Source organism: Chamaea fasciata, unplaced genomic scaffold (assembly GCF_029207755.1).
Source record: "Chamaea fasciata isolate MVZ Bird 193981 ecotype frontalis unplaced genomic scaffold, bChaFas1.0.hap1 SCAF_5, whole genome shotgun sequence".
NCBI lineage: Eukaryota > Metazoa > Chordata > Aves > Passeriformes > Sylviidae > Chamaea > Chamaea fasciata.
In genome coordinates, this window is record NW_027094090.1 from 26,080,773 (window position 1) to 26,101,224 (window position 20,452).

General features: G+C 43.8%; 1 protein-coding gene across 1 annotated transcript in view; it reads right to left on the reverse strand.

Annotated features, from left to right (window-relative positions):
• The window catches only part of FOXP2 (forkhead box P2), a 403,818-nt gene extending 392,684 nt beyond the window's left edge, over positions 1-11,134 (reverse strand). The window contains exon 1 of the mRNA XM_066183059.1: positions 11,018-11,134. The gene's annotated coding sequence lies outside the window, so the exon portion shown is untranslated. The remainder of the gene's footprint in view (positions 1-11,017) is intronic.
• Positions 11,135-20,452: the final 9,318 nt, after the last annotated feature.

The window sequence follows — 20,452 nt, forward strand, 5'->3', positions numbered from 1 at the left end:
AATATAGATTTCTTCAATCTTCCACCAGCAGGCACACACGAAACAGAATGAGAACAAATTATATTCAGATGGTACTAATGTTCAGGATTTTAATATTGCTGTCCTTACTACAACTGTATAGAACTCCCTGCATAAAGGTTACCTCTAACACATCTTCTAACTCTTAAACACATTAAAAAACAGCCTTATTACATTGTACATTTAACCACAACACAAGAAAAGGTTAGCTCCCAATACTAACCTTATAAAGAAAGCACAGTATCAGTTAAATGGATTTTAAGTAAGGGTCCAAGATCATATTAGGCAGCAATTATAAGCTACAAATTGTATTTTATATCTTCAGTGAGAGGTAGCACAAGTCTTGCTGAGTCAAATCTCTGCTATAAAACCTCTTGCCATGCTTTAAATGCTGCAAGCAGCTGAGCCCTGAGGGGTTAAAGCTAATGCTAAAGGTAAAGGCTTGAAGAGTTGACCAGATATCTTGTGGCCATAGATCTAAGTGTGTCAGTCACGGGCAAATATACCGTACTGTGCTTGCCAGAGAAGGCCAGGAGTAATAGATCAAGTTCATCAGCTGCTGAGGAGCCTCCAGAAGTGCAGCAGAGATTAACATTGGTTTCACTGAGCCTACAAGGATCTGCATGGAAAAGGTGACACCAGATGATGCCTCGCTATTTCCAAGCGCAAAAGAAAAGTAAATGCGTTAGAAATGTTTCTTCCACACAACACCTCCTAAAAAAAGAGGCCCTCAAAGTGTCAGGAGTGAAAAGGAAAGAAAAAAATCACCCCAATCAGTAGAAGGAGCTGTGTCTTACTACAGCTCCCCAAGTTATCAAAGCACCCATCCTTGCAGCTTGACCCAGAGGGTCACCCACACCTGCCATCAGCCACTGCTCCCCACAGCCAAGCTGCCAGCACTTACCTCATCACCTCAGCCCCCCCAGCCCAAAGCAAAGCAGGGGGACCTGCGGGATGTCCTTGCTGGAGGAGGTTTCCAAGAGGAGCAGCTCACTCCCTCCGAAGCATGCACTGTGAGGCTTAGGTCTGTGTCTTGTTTTGCTACTGAGGCATTCCAGGCTGTGTCAGTTTGGATTGCAACATAAATATTGTGCAACTCCAGGCTCCTTAGTTCCAATTATGGTAATATTGCAGGTGACAATGAGAAATATATTTTTAATACTCTCTGGCTACATTTTGCTCCAACACATCTGCATCTTAGAAAAAGAGAAATTCAGCTAAAGGAAATTTTGTTGATAACTGAATTTTGAGCAAAGCTGTAAGCCTAACACCAACTTGGAAAAAAGGGCCTCCCCCATACTGATAGTAACTAAGTATTAGTAACAACCCCCCAAATGTCATTCACTGGATATAGAAGAATGTTTATAAAATTATATTTAAACGACACATAAGTATATTTAAAGGCTTGAATATTATTAAGTAACAAACTGCGCAGGTGTCTATGCATAATAAGGCTAATAGTTTCAGCTTAAAATTTAATTCTAGTTACTGAAGACAAGTACTGAAACATCGGTTAAAAATAGCACATCAGTTAAGTTAATGGACAGTAGGTTCCATTTTTACACATAATCAAATAATAGAAATGCATTCTTCTACTGAGTCACAGAAAGATTTAAAATGCAAGTGCTCAGCCTGCAACTCATGAGGATCAAGTATATCGCTTTCTCCATCTATCACCTTTCTGAGACTTCACAGCAGCTCTCCTCTTACCTGACAATCAAATGATAAGGGGGAGGAGGAGTATCAAGAAGTGAGAGCAAGGTCCAACTTCAGCCATACGCTTTCTAGAAAATCATATAACATATTACTGGTATTCACACATTGCCTGAAGCTCCTGGGAAATGCCAGATTTGCTGCATATGCATATTAGCACCAATCATGAGGCACACAACACCCTACAGCTACAACGCATGGTATGACATGCCTGGTTGCCAGGCCTGGCTCATCAGGCTGGACACTTTAAAACAATTATCTGTGTTCATGTTTTCAGAATTCCCTCTTTTGTATGTCTTTGGATCCTCAACAATGATGTATCTGAATGTTGTACTTTTTAATATTCATTTACAAAATAAAGAGAATCTTTCAAAGTATCTAAATGTTATGAAAAAATCACTTTAAATACAGATTTTTCATGTTAGTGGTGACCTGCTTCAGAGCCTATGAAACAGTTGGAATAAGAACTTTTATTGAAAGAAAACTGATAACACACTGATTTGGCTTAAATATGAACAAGCAATCCATCACCTGGTTTCAGTCTAGGTGGCTTTGAAGAACAGCTAAGCAGTTGGCAACTTCTCAGTCTCAGAAACCTGTTTTGCACAGGCGCATACAAACATCAAAATCACCAACCAGCCATAAAAGCAAGTCTTCATATCAACTTCAGAAAACTTGGGATCAGGGATGAAGGTCTTGGATTTTTCAACATAGGTGTGTGTGGCCATCACCTCAAGCACATCTTCTCCTGAAGCCTGAGACAGGTCAAGCCACAAGAAGGGCACCTGTGTGCTCCAGGAGTGGGGAGACTCAATCTGAGCAGAGCCCTGATAAGTGGCACTCTGTCACTGGCAGAGAGAACCACTGGATCACTCACTACTCCAGGCCCCACTGCTAGACCAAGCACACCTAGACCCCACAACCATCCCAGAGGACAACCTGAAGCTGGAGCATTGTACAACACCAAAGCTGCAAGCCATACTTAATCTGGAAATGAATGTTGACTTGGTTTGGAAGCACCCTTCCCTCATTTTTTCAAGGGAAAATTTGGAGGACCATGTTTTCCCATCACAACCCATTAAATAAATATCTGTTTTTACATTGTAAAACACTCTCCAGCACGGTCAGTTCCTGCCTGGAGAACCACAATCCTCAAACACATTCCCTGTTTTAGCAAAGGATTGACTGCACTCTTCTTTAGAATATCTTCTGTCCCATAACCTGAGATGCAAGATACTCCCTAGGACACATTAATTTTCTTTCTGAAGGCCTTGGTCTCCTTGCCTGAAAGCTGTGGATGGAGACAGAAGCCCTGTGATGCTGCACAGTCACACATGCAACCAGGCATGGACACGACTTCCAAAGCTGCACAGCTTTACAGGAGAAACATTAGATTGATCATCAACTTCTTCACCTACCACTCCTGCAGTGGTACAGAAATATTTTGACAGTTTACCATTCTCCTGTGATGTTTCTCTGTGATTTGAACGTGTGGTTTGATTCTGAGACTCAAAACCAGAATTAATTTTTAAGAAAGAAAAGAAAAGGGAAAAAAAAAAAAAAAAAAAAAGAAAGAAAAAACCCAAATCAAACAAATGCAAAAATATACAAAACAAACTAACTAACCCAACCAAAAAAAAAAAACCTTTAACCACTACTTTTAAAGGATTTTCATATGTCAGTTCATAAGATGTATATTTCTGGTTTCTCAGGTATTTTTCACACATTTTCCTGGCCAGTAATAAAGAGAGGCTCAGAACAGACCCAGAACATCCAACACCAAACACCATTAACTCTTTCTCAATATATAACTCAGTCCCTTAAAATAGAATTAAATACCAAGTTAAAGTTCCAGTCAGAACAGACTTAATTCTTCTTCTAAAGCAAAAGAATTTGTAAGAATCTGACACCATATGAAACTTCTGTTTACTCACTGTAGTTATCTGTAGAATTACTAACCATAGGTATTCTTCAACGTACACTGACAGTTATTCTGTACTGAGAATAATTTACAGGCATCTTCCCAAGATTAAAAGTAATTTAAACGCATTCAAAACTGGTAACAAACGGGTCTAAATAAATTTCTGCACAAAAGCATTTCAGGATCTTTAGTGAAATTCCATCCTAGTATTCTTACAGTTTTAGCACCCATATATTCCACTAATTAACTTTTAACGAAGAATGATTGTTGCCACATCACAGAGTTCTCAGCACCCTTCCTCTTCCATTCACCATACTGTATACATGATATCATTTCTTCCTTATTGACTTAAATATGTTGTTCTACAAAGATGAACACACTGACACAATTGAAAAGCACAACAGCAGATATGTTTATCTCTGCAGTCTGTGCACACCTGACTGCATTAGGTTTTCATGTTTTCATTTATAGGTCATGAGAATGCTCTAACTACTGTAATGAAACCACAATCCAGTTTGTGTTCTCTCACAGAAGTGTCTCGAATCAGAGATATTTCAATTTCAGACTCCAAAAACTACTAGCCTGTTTACTAGACACTTTTCTTCCCCTTTATCTTCAAGAGATCTCTGTCTCATCAATAAAATGATACTTTTTTCAGTAATTAAATATCAAATTTCAATGCAACAACTAATAAGTAAGTTTCCAAAGACATACACTGGATTTAACAAGATCTGGTATTTAAAAAGTAGTGACCTCAATTAGGGCCAGTGTAACCTGGTGTAACTCCTGTGCCTGCCATGTGCATAACGCCGGCATGCAAAAAAGTTCATTTTTTTTATTCCTACAGAAGAAGTGAAGGTGAAGAAACGTATTTTCTATGTTGGGCACCAGATGAAAATCACATTGCTCTTCTGAGAACCTGAGCCCCTACTTTCTGAGCAGCTGCCCACCTCCCGGCAGTGCTGCCTGTGCTTTTGATGGCTCCTGCCCCGCTACATGTTTTCTCTGGCCTTTTTCCCCTCACTTCTCAACTCTCCATTGTTTGCACGTTGTCCCTTTCCTCTCCAAAACCCTTTGTGGCTTACCACCACTAACCCTTAAAATTTCCCCTGCAATATTTTTACATAGCAAAACTTGTCCATTTCTGATCTAACTTCCAAGCTGTTAAACATCAACTAGAGGTTTTATTACACAGGTATTAGCCACCACTTGTTTTACAAGTGGGTTACAATTCCAAAAGAACAATATGGCCTCTCAACATCAGCAGTAAGACTTAAAAAATGATAAATCAGCAATGTTATTGTGAGCAATTTTTTTATAAGACTTAGCACTGACAGCACGGCAAAATTTAAATGGTGTTTACTTCTTTTAAATTTTCTTCACCATTCCTGGGAAAGTTCAAAATCAAGATCTAATAGATACTTGAAGTACAATGCTTGATATAGATTTGCAACTGAGATTGTTTCTCCAAACACAAGTTTCCTAGTTTTCAGACTGAATAGCCCAATTAGGTCCTGTTCAACAACAATGTAATATCACAGCCATTCTCCTTCCTTCTCTAAAAGGACAAGATCACAAAAATTGTGGTGGCAATACCACATAGACTATTTAAATATAAATATATGTCAAAATGCAATTAGTCAAATTTTGTCAAATACACGATTTCAAATTACGTCAAATACACAACGTATCATGTTGGTTTAGGCTGAAATACAAAAGCTGAATAATGGAATAAATCAGCATTTGAATTTACTTAAAGACAAATTCTGACCAAAGTTGCAAAATACATATCACATTGTTAGATAAAAAATAAATTATTCTAATACCATAATCAACTAAACATCAATCTTAAAATATATGGGATTTTTTAGGATTCTGTTTTGCAACAATGTAAATACTTATTTACGAAAAAATGTGCCTAGAAAACCCCAATAACTTTCTAGCTATATATAATAATGTACCCCCCTAGCCTCAAAACATCACTCTTCAAATGAATTTTCAGTTTCGGGCCCAACAGTAAAGAGTATCTCCCACTGGGACAAAGTTGGCACAGGCCCACTGGAATCTCAGTCATCCTCAAAATGTCCTGGAGGCAAACTGAAACAAGACTGAGATCAGCAATTTACAGAAATACTTAATATGATGCAATTTGCAGCCGTGTCTGATTCACCACAGAGGTCCAAAGGACCAGCTCACCGAGCAAAGGACTCGCATCACAGTGTGAGTCCTTGGGGACCCTGAAATGGGCTGGAAGCATCGTAAAACAGAGATACTCCACCACCTGCTTTCATGACCTGCTGCCCATAGGAAGCTGAAGCTCCTTGGTAAACAAGCAAGTTCTACAAGTAAGCCAAAGCCAGCCTGTGAACCTCAAAGAGGGTTCTTTGTGACTCAAAGGGTTGTATGATGGAGATCCTTTCACCCCAGAATGGACATCACACAGCACTGCAAGGAGGGGTGGAGGAGTAGGCAAGGGCACTAAATCTACCTTCTGCACACTGAATGAAAGTGCTGCCTGTCCTTTAAACCTGTTTGTTGTTTCCAATTAGAAAGTCATCTGTTACCTACAGCAAAGCCCTCTGCCACCCAGCAGAAGAGACACCCACACTCAGGGCATGTAGACGGTACAGGACACCATATCCAAGGGAATGGGCTCTGTCCTCAGCAGCCAGCCTGATTAATGTATATAGTTAAATAAGAAACAAACTGCAGCAGATCCATTTCCAACTTCAGATGCGTAATTACTATAAGCAGGAAAAAAAAAACAGCTAAGTAAAAGAACAAAAAGTTAAAGCTACAATGTTCCTATTCCCTCCCCTCAGCAACCTCTGCAACTTACTGAAAAGACTTAAGATAGTAAAGAGCTTAATACAAAGTACTTAATATTTTAACTTTATTTTTCTTAGAATAGGAACTGAAATTGTGATATTAAACATAATTCCACACAAATTCCTTCCTCAGAGTTCAAATGTTATTTTCTAACATCATCCCAAACTACACATTGGTGAAGCAATAAGCATCGTAGCAACTGTTCATTAGAGAGATTATTTTCAGCTACTTCAGTGATGACAGCATAAGCAAGCTATTACTAGCACTTTCAAAACCACCTCTCTGACATAAAAACATAGTGTTGCCCTTAAACGCAAACCTATCAGAAATGGGATTAAAAAAAAAATCGAAACAGAAAACCCAAAACAGATGCGAATCTTGCAACAAAGGATAGATGCCTCTTATAATTTGCAGTGAACATTTTGGAAGGTTTGATTAAGCTACTGAAAGCCTCAGAAAGGAGAAAAAAAAGATGATCAGTGCTAAATAATATCTGTGAGACTGCTCCTTGTTTTTATGCTGGCATAGAACTTTTAAAATTTAAGTCTAAAGCTACTCTTGGAAATTATTACAGTCAGTATGCTTATTCTGTAAAGGAACAAATGTGGAAGAAAGCCTTCAAACAACTAACAATGAATTATTTTATTGCAATTTTAAGAATAACTTTAAGAGGTTAGTTCACTACAGCTAAGCTTTTCTCCAATTTCATCGCTTATATGAGGTTTTTCTGGTGCCACTATTTTACACATACAATCAAGAAAGGCAGCAAGTCAAAACAGGGCAGGGAACAGGAATCTAAATGACAAGTATTTCTTCTAACAAGGATTAGCTGAGAGGTATGGTACAGTGACTGTGAAGAAAAAACAGACAATTTGCATTACTTCTAAACCTACTAGCTGCCACAAAATTTTAAAAAAGTAAACAGTTCCAATGTACAGAAAATTACTATTTTATAACAAAGTTGATAGCATTTTTTATTTTGATTGTGATTTGCATTTTTCGCCAGTCAAAATCATTCCATGGGTACTTTTCAGTGACCTATGTCCCAAATCATTTTCATTTCATATGAGCAAGTGACCTCTTCACAATCTGATCGACAAAGAAAAAAACCACTCCCAGGAACCACTCATTTTCAGCCACCACCACAATTTAATTTCTCCAAAATAAATCTGGTAAAAATAGAAATGGAACAAAAAAGTACTCCATGTTCAAGAAATATTAATTAACCACTCTATCAGAAAGATAAATACCAGCCCTCACATTTCAATGATGAAAAACAAAGAGGTTAAGTGACATTTTCAATGACACATAGCAAAACACTGCCACAACATGGATCACATCTCAGAAGTTTTCTATTGTTTTCAGCCCACTAGCCCCGAATAACTCCTGTGCATGCAATGCTGAATCAGGTATATTTCTCAGGATACAAAATGCTTATTCCAGCTCACATAAATTAGTCCTAAAAAAAAAAAAAATCTTATTCTACAGTGATTTTTTAAACACATTTAAGTCCAACAAGAACTTTTTCAAAAAAATAATGGAGTCTGACAAGAATGTTTCTAAGCAAATACACCTTTATTTTTAAAATGATAGTCACAACACAATCTGTTACGGAAAGCATTTAAAAAATGTAGGAGAAAAATTATTTAGAAAAATAAAAAAAAATCCAAACACCACTACATAAACAAGTCACTTCAAAAATCTGTAAAACCATTCACCTGACTACTGCACAAACCTTTGTGGACCTTTAAAAGAGTCCCATGTATTACTGATTTAAACGTCCTGAACTTGGTATTTTTCTTTTACTCTTCCTCACACTTGTACCCACTCTAATCTGGTTGTTCCTTATAGACCACTTGGTCATTTTACATAAATCTTCACCAAACAGAAAGCTACAAAACATTTAGGTTTTCTTCTCTCTCAGATGATATAAACACTGCACTGTAGCAAAGATCCTGTGACACAATGTAAAAATCACGGAGGTTAAACTCAAAACAAAGAAATACACAAATATTTATACAATCGATCCGGCTTAAGCTTCCTTCTAAGGTTACTGTTAAACCTTAAAGCCTACACCAACAAGGCCGCACATGAAGCAGCGTATTTCAGGTTTTACATATTATCAAACTAAATTAGGATGTCTAACTACATGCATTTTGGAAATGCTGTATCTGAAACACTCTTTCCTTTCCCCTAAGTTTTTACTGATCTACTATCCTGAGTAATTAAATGAACGATTTAAGTATGCAAAAACACAGCAGAACAAAACCATTTTGTAAGAACTACATTAAACTACAGATTACTACAAAACAGGGGTATTTTGAGTATCTACGTTTACATGAACAAATTATTATCGTTACAAAAAAAAAAATTAAAAAAATACTAATTTGAATGATTAAAACTATAACCCACTTTAAAGGGTTTAGTGTAGCAATACAGAAACCAATTTAATTATTAATCATATTTTCTTTAGAGTAGTATTACTAGCAGAAATGTTTTTCCTTAATGGCTTTAAATTACTTAGCACACACACAGAAGAAAAAATTTAAAACTGTCAAAATCTCTTAAAACTTTGCCTTCTTCCCCCCCCACACACACGAATTAATGGGGAGGATATAGACACCATGCACAACTTCTGAGTCCCACCTTCGTAAAAAAATTTCCAAGGGCCTTATCCAAGCCTGTGAAGTCAATGGAGCGATTCCTACTGCTGTCAATGGAAAGAGTCCCACTCTCTAGAGTTGAGTTTGCATGGGGCTCTAATGCACAGAAAAGATCAGGGAAGATCCTCTTTGGAAGAGGAACTTTTGCGTTTCTCTCAGTACGTATGTACACAGGCAAGACTTCCTAAAAGTATAAGCAATTCACAGGTAGAGGGTACTGCCCATTCCTCTGTCTGTAGCTCTGCCACACTTTACTAAGAGGACAATACCATAAATTCACGGTGGTTACTTCTGAGATTATTTTTCTCTGGAGAATATACCGGCATTCTCTGGAGAATATACCCTTTCTGTCTGGACTATTCTCGCAAATTTCAGATGAGCGTTTTCCTGCCAGCCCACAGCCTAAGCTCTACCCCTCTCCAGTAGCTCCATCCCGGGACCTTACCACTGCTCGCCAGCGTTCTCGGCCAGGGCGAGACACGGGCCCGCTGCCTGCCGAACCTGACACGAGCCGAACTACAGGAAAAGAACAAAACCGCCTCAGGGACTGTCTTTACCTTGGCCGTGCAGGCTCCGCCGGGCGGCACACGGCTTTTCGGCAGGTTACGGGAGGCCAAGAGCGCTGCCTGCTGCGCACCCCGCGCTCAGCGCGGCAGAACGCGGAGCGGAGGCGCCGGCGCTCGCCCTCCGTCCTATGGCTGCCCTGGCACTCCCGATGGCACGGCACAGTCTAGCCCGCTCCACAGCCAAGGCCGCCGCGGCCGCTCCCCTCTCTTCAAAATCTAACACGCTTCCCAAACTTTCAAAGTCCCGAAGCCCTCCTCAACTTCAAAGCCAATTTTAAGGGAAGGCCCCCAAGTACCAGGTACGGAGGCCGCCTCCGTAACTCCCCAGTTCCAACACCATTATTTATTAATTCTTGGGTTTAGGCAATTTTGTCTTGGGCGAGGGGACGACATCGTTCCCTGCGCAGCCCAAACAGCGCCCGGAGGCACGGCTACCCCACGGGCACCTGGGCGCCCCTGCGCTTCCCCTCCCACGCCAGCGAGGGCGCCCCGGGGCAGCGCGGCACGGGGCGCCCCGAGGGGGCTGCCGGCAGCGGCCCCTCCACGCGGGCGGGCGGGCGGAGAGGCGGGGGCTGGGGTGCGCCTCTCCCTCCGGCGGGCAGGCAGCACACAAAGGAGAAACGTGACACGTTTCTTCACCCGGGCTGTCTGCTGGGGAGGTCTCGGGGAAAAAGAAGAAGAAAGGAAAAAAAAAAAAAAAAAAAAAAAAAAAAAAAAAAAAAGAGGGGGGAGGGAAAAAAGAAAAAAAAAAAAAAAAACCACCACACAAACGGGGAGACAAACGGCGGGCAACCGAGCCTCCCGCACACGCTTCCCCCGGCAGCCTGGCCCCAAGCCCTTCCCGCCTGGCACTTCTCTACCCGTGCGGGGAGGCTACAGGTTGTTTGTTTTTAATTAAGCGGGGGTGGGGGGTCCGCGGCTCTGAGCGGCAGGAGGGAGGCCCTGCCGACCCCCAGCCGCCGCGAGTTGTTTGGGGGGAGCTTACGTCCGCTCCCGCGGCCGACCCGACCCGGCCCAGCCCGGCGGGCACAGCCCCAACTCCGGCCGGGGCACAGCAGGCTCCCACGGCAGAGCGCGCCCCCGCCTCCCGCTGGCCGTGCGTGTTTGGGAGCGGTGCCACCGGGTGCCGGGAGACCTGACACATGTCACTGCTGCGGCCGCGTCGGCCGCGGCCAAACTTTCCCGCGGCGGCAAGTCAGTGAACGGCGGCGGAGGGGGGGTGGAAGCGGGTGGAAGTAGCAAGTCACACCGGGGAGCGGAGGGAGGAGGGGACGGGTGTGCGGGGCGGGGTGGGGGGTAGCACTTACCGGGAGGAGACACCATGCAGGGCGTCCCGGCGAGCTGACACGGAGAGAGAAAGGGCGAGCGGAGCCGCGCGCACATCCAGAGTCCCCGCGGGCGGAGCCGCCGCGCGGGCCGGGGGAGCGGGGGCGGGCGAGCGGCGCGGGGCCCTCCGCGGGCGCGGAGCGGCGTCGGAGCCTCGCGCCCTCCCGCTGGCTGGTGCTGCCTGGCGCTGGCGGTGCTGCGCTCCCTCCCCCGGCGTGCGGGTCCGCCCGTGTGCGGAGTGTGCCGCCTGTGTGTATGTGTTTTGTTGGGAATGCAAAAAAAAAAAAAAAAAAAAAAAAAAGGGGAAAAAAAAAAACCGCCGCCGCACACACCGGCTCCTTCAGAGAGAGGAGAGTGTGAAGGGAGCACTCCCTCACATGATCGCAGAGTGGCCTGCACAGAAGTGCTAATAACGCGGGAGGGTTGGGGGGGAAAGCAGCGGAGGGGTAATGGCAACAAAAAAAAGTGCGGCGGGATGCGCCGGGCCGTGCCCCGCTCCGCCCGCGCCTCCCCCGGCCGGTCCCCGGCGGAGCGGGCGCTCTGGGTCGCGGCTGACGGCAGCTCCACCTGCTATGTAAACAAACCGTCGGGGAAGTTGTTTGCTGGCGGCGGCTGCCCCTTCCCGCCCCCTCTCCCCTCCTGCCGCCCCGCTCCGCCAGCTCCGTTAGACACAACGAGTTTAGCAGACGGGCGGAAAACAAAGCCGTGTGTTGTGCTGGCAGTGCCGGCCGGCTGCAGCCTGCTGGCAGCCCCCGAGGTGCCGCAGCCCCGCGAGAAGGCAGCCCGGGGAACCCGAGTGGGAGGGGGACGGCAGGGGCAGGCCTAGCCGCTGGCAGCAGCTGTGCCGAGGAGGCACGCGTGGGCCTTGAAACTTTTCTTCTCCCCTGCGCTGGTACTTGGAGCAAGGTGCAGGACCCCTCAGATGTCCGCAGCAGGGACCAGCCGCTCTCGCCAGTTTGGAACTGCCGCCCGGCCGTGGGGCTGCCGTTCCCGGCCCCCCCTCCTCCCGGGGAAAAACACTTTTAAGTGATTTCTGCGTGGGGTAGGGTATCAGGGCGAGCGGGGAGAGAAGCGCTGGCATCGTGACTAGAGCTAGTCTTGTCATCCCTTGTCCTTGCCACGGTTCCCAGTAAAACGGCGCTGGGGGTGTGTTTGGGTGGAAGGACCTTGCGTGGGCGCGGGAGAAAGCGGACGGCGGTGGCCGAGCGGAACGTGGCGTTTGTTATTTCGGAGCCCACCTAATCGTCCCGCGGTAGCCCCAGCGTTACGAGGGCTTTCTGTACGCGCCGAGGGCCAGGATCACAAGTGACTGCCACTCAGAATTAACAGTCACCGCATTTATTAAGCACAATTAAAAATCCCACAAACTTTGCCACTCGCTGCTACAGGCAAGTGGCAGACCGCCGGGCCCCGCGCCACTCGCTCCCGGGGCCGCCGGCCAGCCCCGGCGGGGGCACTGCTGCCGCTCGGCACCGGGGGGGTGGGGGGGGCAGCCGCTATCGCGGGGCGGAGCCGTCGCAACTCCGGCAACTCGGCGGAGCCCCCCGCGGCGGCCCCCGGCCCAGGCCGCCCCCCGCCCCGCCGCGCACCCTTCCGCCCGCCCGCGGCGGCGGGGCCGGGGGCCGGGGCGGCGGCGGGGCCGTGCGGGGCGCGGCGGGCCGGCCGGCAGCCAATGGGGCGCGGCCGGGTTCGCGAGGTGAAAGTTCAGCGCCGGGGCAGAGGCTCGCGGGGCCGCGGTGCTGCCGATGGGTGGCCGTAAAATATATTTATTTGCTACTCGCGGCTCTTTTGTCTCTTTGCCCCTCGTCCCCCCTCTCCTCGCCCCGTCGCTGCCCCGGGTTACCGGGGCGCTGCCCGTTGCCGCGGAAGGCTGCGAGCGCAACGGTTGCGGGGGACACCCGCCGCGCACCCCGCGGAGCCGGGGGACAGAGTTCCTGCGGGCAGCCGCTCTCCACGGCTCCGCGCCCCAGGAGCCTGCGGGGCGGGAGGGGAACCGCGCGGGACCCGCCGCTACGCGCCCCGCCAGCCCGCAAACGAAATCGGGCCCCGCAGGCTCCGACCGCCCATGGGCTCGGCGGGCAGGGGCGCGGAGCCTCGCGGGGCGCAAGCTGCGCGGTCCGGAGACCGCCGGGCCCCCCTCTCCTCGGGCGGGAAGCGCGCCCAGGGGGAGAGGCAGGTCTCGCTCCCTCAGGAGCCGTCTGCGTTAGCGGACAAATCCTCGTACCGGCGGAAGGCAGCGTGCAGCGCACTCTCTGTGGGGTTAGCCCGCGGTACCGAACCGGCGGGATGGCGCGGCCCGGCCGCGGGCACCGCCAACTTCGTTGGGCGCCGGGCGGCCGCGGCATCCCCGGCCGGCGGGACGGGAGCGGCGGCGGGCGGCGACCCGCGGGTGCGGCCCGGCCCGGCCGCGCTCCGCTCTGCCCTGCCCTGCCGCGGGCCGTCGCCGTCGGGCCGGACGCCGTCCGCTCCCGCGGCTGCCCGCAGCGCTCCCAGCCCTCTGTCCGGGCTGCGCTTTGTTCCAAGAACCCCTCGTCCTGTTCAGTGTGGCCTCGCAGGCAGACTCTGTTCGGTGGGCACAACGTGCAGGGGACAACACGGCGCTTGGCCGCTAATATTACTCGGCGCGATTTGACAGTTTCACCCAAAATTAAAGCTAAACAAACGCATACTTTCCCCACCTTTTTTTTTTTTTTTCCTTTTATCTTTTTTATTTTCCCAAGGACGACTACGGTATAAAATGTAACTCGGTTTTCTAATGAAAAACGGTGGTGCGTTTTATTTGTTCCTGTTTACGGTTCAAGATTTTGTCTCCACAATTGCATTTCTCGCTTGAAATAAACCGCTTTGAAACCATTTTCCTTTAATTAATTTAATGTAATTTCTCTCTGCTGCTGGTAGTGTTAGGTGTCTTATAAGATTGCTATTTTCTATTAGGATTGTTTAGAAAGCAAACAAGAACACATAACAGACTCCTTTTCGACCTAGGGGCACTCCCTTTCCTCCCTGCGTACTGCTCCGAGACACTTGGGAAAGAGCAGAAAATGCTGGTTTTAACCGAAGTCAAGTCGAGGAGAATCTGTATTACAACATCAAAGAAAAGGAGACGTTACAAAATTGGTGGAGTTACACCACCATCTGTCGTTAAGCTTCGGGACTACAAAAGTTCAGACATAATAAATCTTAATGAGAGTTGGCAACTTTCTTTTTCTCTCTTTCACCTCGAACTCCTGCCGGCTTTGGCAGAGTGGGTTTCCCGGCGTTGGATAGTCCCGAGTGACGGGCAGCAGATTCTGATGCCCTTCACAGACGTGTCCGTTCACTGCGCCCTGCCAGGCCAAAGGGTTTCTTCTGGCACCTGATGTCCCCAGGTAGTTGCTCTTCAAAACACACAAGTACCAACACGTCACAGGTACTTTTTGACCTCAGGAAGTTGCATTCATAAAAAAAGAAGTCTAAATAATAATAATAAACCAACAGAATTAAACCACCCTCACTCACTCTCAAATCCCCCTCAAAAAACCAACCAAACAAACAAAAAAACCCAGGGAGAAACCAAACAAACAGATGTTAAGTTATGTTACAGTTATAGGATTCCATTTAGCCCATTTTGTTTATCTGTTCTGCAATGCTTCATTATTAAAAGAAACATGTAGAAAACCTTCAAATAATATCTGTGAAGAAACTGTCATGGTTTAATACAATCTCTGATTACTCTTAAAACTTTGACTGCTGTAAAAAAAATCCTTAAGCATAAAATGATTTTATATTCCCCAGTGCAAACATGGCACTTTCTATGTCCATGTCAGATCTCCCCATGAGACTTAAGCCCTTTCTAAATTCTTCAGTTAAATGGCTTGCAAATGCCCATTTACTATTGTTACTGAAGAATCATAAAAAGAAGGAATGTTTTCTTTGGGATTTTCTGAATATTGGTGTTCTCTGAGGCCAATTGGTACTCATGCAAGCAGGGATCTTCACTGAACTCTATCAGAAAAATCATCTAATTTATCATTGTTGTATCACTGTTCTGTTTTTGGACAGGTGTTTAGTCAGTGTTGGTCCAAATGTTTTGCTGGATGGAATGCTTACCATTAAAGGTGAACTTTCAAGTTGTTTCTGCTTCACTGGGGAAATACACAGAACTTTGACTGTCTTCAGGCTGGCATATCGCAAGTGCTCACAAACCTTACACTGTTATTAGCATTGGGCATCTCCAAATATAAATCCTGTCTCTAAATTTTTTCCTAGGCCTAGAGAAACTCCATTTCCTCTATCCTCCCAGTAGTCGTTGACACTAAGAAGGAAATTCTCACTTTCAGTTTGTGGACACGTCAAGAGAAAGAAACTCATTTCCTCTGAAGCACTACATCCGCTTCCTAGGCTATCTCATAAAATGCAGAATTATGCTGCAGGCAATAAACACTTTCAGCATTCTTTTGTCTATTGTGCTCATTTCAGGTTACTTAAAAAAAAAATTATATCATGTCCATAGTCAATTAACTCTTTGTATCAACAATAAAAGCTAAGGTTTGTGAATTGGTGAAACGTGTTTAACAGTCTGATGGAAATAAATTTTGTGACACTTTCTCAGCTTTGAGAAATAACTAGGCCATTACAACCAATTGCTGATTTAGGAACACTTGGTAAATGACTTGTGTCCAAGAATTTACTGACAGTTTCAGTGTTTGCACTGCCTACAGTTTCATAGACCTGTAATAAATAAGAATTTCATTTTTAAGTTATTGAATAGACATTATAACAGCAGAAAAAATTTTAAAAGATCAAATAATTGAGAGTTCATGGTGAAAAGAAAAATAAAGTATGACTTTCAAACTTGTCTTGCTTGAGTTGGAACAGATGCTGCCCTGAGCAGCACTGACCAAAATAAAAACTTTAAAAATTTCTATGCAAGTCTTGAAACTCGATTTCTGTATTAGAAAATATGTCAAAAATTTTGACATTATATTTGACATCTGTATATAAGGATGACCTATATATATATTTGGATTCTTTACCTGTTTTGTGCCAAATAGGCCATACTGACTTTTTGAGTCCTGGTCCCCCAAACATTAGTTGTATATGTGTAAGTCTTATTAGCCAAAGGTGAGGAAAGTTTTAAGACTGCTAAACCTATTGGTGAGTTTCCAAAGTATAACCCAGGGAGCACTATCACAAAATACATAAACAAGTAGCTGTGTGAGTCTCATGAACAGCTCATAACTTCTGAAAAGTTTGGCGTGTGACCTGTAAGGTGGTACTAAAATTTAGGCGTGTAAATCTAAGATTGTAACCTTTCAAATTCTAACCAACCTTCTAAAACTGAGCATCTTCTGTGCAGTTGAGGATTAAATTGTTACTAGATAGAATGCCCAGTCAGTTCTTAGAGCAGCCACTGACCCAAGGCTCCTATTTCCTGGGTAAACATCCCACCTGCCGCTGCACACTCTCCTCCTGCTGCTCCCACTGGTCTTTGATCCCTGTTCTGCAAAGGGACACTACAGCCCTACTCCAAACCAAACAAAACCAAGTGCTTTAGTTATGATCGTGGAAGGTGACTAATGGCTTAGGTCTAAGGAGGGTCTAGAAGTCTAGTAGAATAGCATCTTAATTAAGCTATTATATATTTACATATATATACATAAAGACTTTGCAACATTTCCCCTTTGTTGTCAGTTTCAAGCCATTGGTGAGAACACCTGTGGCTTTTATGAAATAGAACATATAAACACTTGTCTCCAAAAGAGGATTCAGGCCTCCCAATAACAGAATAACATGGCCACCTTGAGAAGGGCAACACTTAAAGCAGCATCATCTCTTCAGCTTTTTCTGCAGTTCCTTTCAGCAACTCAGAGCAATGACCATTGAATTTCACTCCAAAGTTCCCAGCTTCCTCAGCCAGATGTAGAGGCAGCCCAGATGCTGTTTTCAAGGTTATGGAGTATATGGGATTGCAGGTAGGGGCCAGATAAGCCAAAAAGCAAGTTTAACTACAAAAATGTAGTCCTGACTGTAAGACAATGAGTCTCCACAAGTACCACCCAGGTCTGAAGCCCAACTTTGCTATCTTGTGCTCATTTATTTGCATTTTTCTCCGTCATGATTTCCTCAGAGCAAAACAAGATATAGGGACTTGCAGAAATTTTTCATGAAAGCTTAAAGCTGACACAAATATTCCTGACAGAGGAATTTTCATTGTTTATTTGTTCTGTTGCTTCTGCTCTCCTCTTCCAGCTACAGTACTTTCTCACCCCTCAGGAGAAGGTTGTGTAGAAGCGCCTCTGCCACAAACTATGAATGCTCTGGTGGGAAAGCATCACCTGCAGATGAACTTCTCCAGCCTCACTCAGAGCAAACAAGGTGTGTGGGTTGGTAGAGGACTAGAGGAATAGATGAGTGGGCTTCTTGTGGTAAAGCAGCAAAAGGTCTCTGAGAAACTTGCCCTTCCCAGGGCACACATGAATTGCCCAGGGGCTATGGTTTAATCTCCCAGAGTGTAAAATCATCTGCCAGAACCTGAATTTTGTGGAAGGAACAGACAGGGTTCTACATCACAAAAGAAAACAGGACTGGTTCTGTTCTCTTCCAGCCTAGATGTAGTTCTCAACACTGGTGTTCCATTATGACTTTGTAATACTAAAAAGAGCATACAGTTATTTTTTAGCTCTTTCCTTTTAAGCCAAAATTACTTACATTTAGGAAAACGTGAGAAACCAAACAACAGTTACAGCTGTGTCCAGACAATTCTTTCCTTTGGTAACAGACACATGGACCACATTAAAGATGCAAAATTCAGTTTAGTTTCATGACATTTACACATCTGCAGCAACATTCTGAGAATTCTACAAATTTTATCACTATTTCAGATTAAGGGACAGGCCTGTATTTTTAAAAACCATTTCTATGTTATACATACAAGTCAGCTTGTATTAAGTAGTCATCTTTCCACCCACAAGCACTTTTATAGAATTCATGGGTTTGGGAAGTAAATTGAAAGCAGACTGTGGATGTTAACACTATGGTTAGATATAGGAGCTTTATACTAGTCAAACACTGAATAAACAAGCCCCTTTTTTAGATTTATTTAAGAAGACTTCAAGGACACAATCTCAGGACACACATTTTGAAGGCAATAGAGATACTGCCTTGTAGATGTGAATTGCAGAGTTACCTGATTCAGGAGCAGCAAAGTAACTTTATTTTCCAAATTTGTATAAACCTAAAATCAAATAAATACTGCTTGTTTCCTTAGCATTCCACTTTTCACTTTCCTTCAACAGAAAAAAAAAATTAAAAAAAAAGGTTTTTATTGCTACAGCTACACAACCAACACAGCTAGGAGGAGAAACAGAGAAATTCTGAATAAGGTACTATCTACACAAGTGGATATCATAGCACTGCACTTTGAATTTCAGTTATTTTACTCATTGTGTAAGAAACGCAGCAGGCAAAGTGACTCAGGAAAACAGTACTTTTTAGAACAAATTATTTGCAAGGAGAAGTACTAGAAGTTTAACTAATTCATACCTAGTTGTTAAAAAGGACTTTTAGAGGATACTATTTTTATTTGCACCATCTAGTTTTTTGGTGGTAGGCATCTTCTCATGATAACAAACTTTAACTACTCTCATCTAGAAATCTTTCTAGTAATTCACTGTTACTGACTACAGTTGAACAATGGACTGTGCTAGCTCCTGTGGTCCATATTCCTGCACAAGGCTCCAGATGAAGCTCAACTTAGTATTTGGAAAGTTTATTGAGGCAGCTGCTTGAACCATATGCACCTTCCTACCTCAATCCAACCACCTGGTAATTTTGTTTGCCTTTGCCAGAGTGCTTTGTCCCAGAAATCTGGCAGTAAGCATCTTAGCCGTAGGAGAGAGGTCAACATTTTCTCATCAAAGGAACGATTCTTCTATCTATGAGTGTCCTTTATTTGTCAGATTTCAGAAGTCACCACTAGAAGAAAGAAGTCAGCACCTATTACAGAAACCAGATTATCAAAGGGTACAGCTGAATGTTGAATATATGGTCTTGAAAAGGGCTTAAATGGACGCTGACTTCTTAAAAATCTCTTTCAGCTACGCATATAAAATGCTGGCATTCTTTTTTATTGAAAATCTACCACTACAGCACCATGCTGCACTACGTGGATGCCCAGAAAACCTTTATTTTGGACCTACTCCAAATCCATGTGGAAGAAAGGAAGAGCAGTAAGTGCCCATTTGAAGAGTTACCTGTGCAGCAGATATGTCTGCATACTTCTTAGAGTAATTTATTGAATTTAATATAACAGGTGAACTGGTGCTACTTGCTGTAATAAAGGTTTAAGAGGGATTATTCTAGGAGATAACTGCTAGTTTATTCATGGATTTAATGGGAGCTGGTCTGGGCCTAATACAGGTATTACCTGAAATCTTACCCAATGCAAGCATTACTTAAAATCTACAGAAAATTTGCTGGTTTTGCTGTGACTATGACAAACTACCTACAAAGCATATGGAGACAAAGAATTAAAATACAAAAGTACTCAATAAATAGTAACAATAAATCAGTAAAGTATACTTCTTATAGTTTTTATATTGATATGAAATGAAATTCATGTTATAGTAGTCTGTGTATCACAGATTATTTAAAATGTGCAACTTCAATAGAAATGGGAAAATAGTTGGGCCTTTCAAAAACTATACAAATAGAACTTCTTTTTTCAAAATTTAACTTATTTTTGGGCAGGCATGTTTGAAAGGACTTCAAATACTGTGGAGAAGCTTTAAAATAGTTAATTATCAAAGCAACCCTGAACACCTTCTGCACTGTCCTTAGCTAATAACTCCCTCTACCCACACTGATACCAATGGATTTGTAAGCAACTATCCTCTGACATTCCAGTACTGAATTAACCCTCATACCAGAACAGAAACACTCATCCTGATATTCAGGTACTGATAGCAAAATTAAAGACCAAATTCTGTACTGTACATCAGTGTCAGGAATCTAAGTGCTGAACACGTGAAATTGACATTGTTCATTTATTAAATGACTTTGTCTTAGTTGTCCAAAAAGCTGATGGGAATGTATATATGACTGGATTTTTAAAATGAATGTTCTAACCTCCTTAGAAAAAATGTAGAGCAGGTAAGCAGAAGTAAGAACATAATCGAACAACAGAATTGTCGGTACTTCCTTAGCAATTTATTTCGTGTATGACATGCTGTCTTCAGGTTTCTGAAATTGTTAGATGAGACAAGAGATTTATGTTGATGCTTTGAATCCCTGTAATATCTTTGAGTTAAGTATAGGGAATGAGACAAACTAACTTTCAAAATGAAAGACTTAATTTGGCTAATAAGTGCTATAACCACCAAGCAGAAGAATGACATCTTTATTTACAAGTTGTGGCAAATTGCAAACACTAAAAC